This window comes from Malania oleifera, chromosome 5 (genome assembly GCF_029873635.1).
Source record: "Malania oleifera isolate guangnan ecotype guangnan chromosome 5, ASM2987363v1, whole genome shotgun sequence".
NCBI lineage: Eukaryota > Viridiplantae > Streptophyta > Magnoliopsida > Santalales > Ximeniaceae > Malania > Malania oleifera.
Window position 1 is genome coordinate 36,044,222 of NC_080421.1, and position 1,665 is coordinate 36,045,886.

The 1,665-nt window shown below is 35.4% G+C and overlaps 1 non-coding gene across 1 annotated transcript; it reads left to right on the forward strand.

Moving 5' to 3' along the window:
- The first annotated feature begins 438 nt into the window (after positions 1 to 438).
- Positions 439 to 545, forward strand: LOC131156928 (small nucleolar RNA R71). Its single transcript, XR_009137189.1, has one exon. It is a non-coding gene; the product is annotated as a small nucleolar RNA R71 (small nucleolar RNA).
- Positions 546 to 1,665: the final 1,120 nt, after the last annotated feature.

Here is a 1,665-nt window from a genome sequence, read left to right on the forward strand (position 1 = left end):
GACAAATTCTCATGATTTCGAAGCCCTGGATGGTAATATTGTGGCAAAGGATCACCACGATAATTGTAGTTTCAATTATTGATGTATTGAACCTGTTCTTGACTCGCTCCAATGCTCGGATTTGTCCTACTTGTAGCTGCCACATATTCTGCACCTTGTGGTACCCTCTGGGTTGTCAAAACTGAAATCTGATGGGATAGAGAAGCGACTTGAGCTAAAAGTGCAGCAAACGGCTCCAATTCATGAATTCCAGTAACTTTCTTAGCCATAGTTCTTTTAGTTGGCCATTGATAGTTATTTGAGGCCATTTCTTCCAAAAGAGCAGTAGCACCCTCAATTGTCTTTGACATCAAAGTTCCTCCAGATGTAGCATCAACTAAAGTCTGAGTTTGCCCATTTAACCCATTATAGAACATCTGAATTTGCAACCAATCCGGCAATCCATGTTGTGGGCAGCATCAAATCAAATCTTTATACCTTTCACATGCTTCACAGAGTGATTCAAAATCATGTTGCTTGAATTGACCAATCTCACTCCTGAGTTGAGCTATTTTTGCAGGTGGAAAGAATTTAACTAGAAATTTTTCTGCCATGATACTCCTAGGTTGTAGCGACTGTAGCCAACCTCTTGCTTTGTCTCTCAAAGAGAAAGGGAATAATCTCAATCTAATTGTGTCTTCAGTAACACTATTGATCTTCACAGTATCACAAATCTCCAAAAATATCGCCAAATGGATATTGGGATAATCAAGTGGTGATCCATTGAATTGGGCCTGCAGCACCATGTTGATTAATGCGAGTTTGAGCTCAAAATTGTTTGCATTAATGGGCTGGCGTCTGATACCCGAATAGTTGTCATTCACAACTGGTCTCACATAATCCTTCAAGGTGCGTGGCTGCACATTTTCTTGTCTATTCTCCATGGCTAATACCCTTTTTTCCTTAGTGCTCTAAGCATTCTTTCAATCTCCGGATCAAAAGGAATAATGGCATGGGTTCTAGCACTGCGCATCCAACATAAAAAAAACACACCAGAAACACAGAAAAAAAAATTAAAAATAAAATAAAATAAAGAAATAAATAAAAATATAAAAAGAAAATTCTAAATTAAAACCAAGGTTATTTTGTATCGGTATTGGCAAAAATAAGATAAACTCAATCCCCGGCAACGACGCCAAAAATTTGACTGGTGCAAACTGTAAGTGCACAGTATCGTAGTTTTATAATATAATGATGTGTAAAGTATCGTCCTCAGGAATTGATGTCTTAATTTTACCAAATACCAAATTTATCATAACCTTGATTTTATTTATAAAAATTAATATTTTTAGACTGCGAAATTTAAATAAAGCTACTTTAAATAACCTAATCAAGAGAATTTTAACTCAATACCGAGTGTCAAATTAATGATGGTGAAAACTTCTAGGAAACCGATTTCACCTAATTTCTCACTATGCTTTACTCATTAAGTTAATTCGACTTCGTTTTCTCTGTTTGTTAGCAAATCGTCAATTTTTTCAAAAGCCACTTTCGATAATCAATCAGAACATATTCTTATTTATTATTTAACATAAGAGTATGCAAATTAATAACGCAAGAACGCAGTAAGACCCTCGATTCTTAATGTTACGTAGGTTCATACAAGTCTTTTGATCTCTATATTTA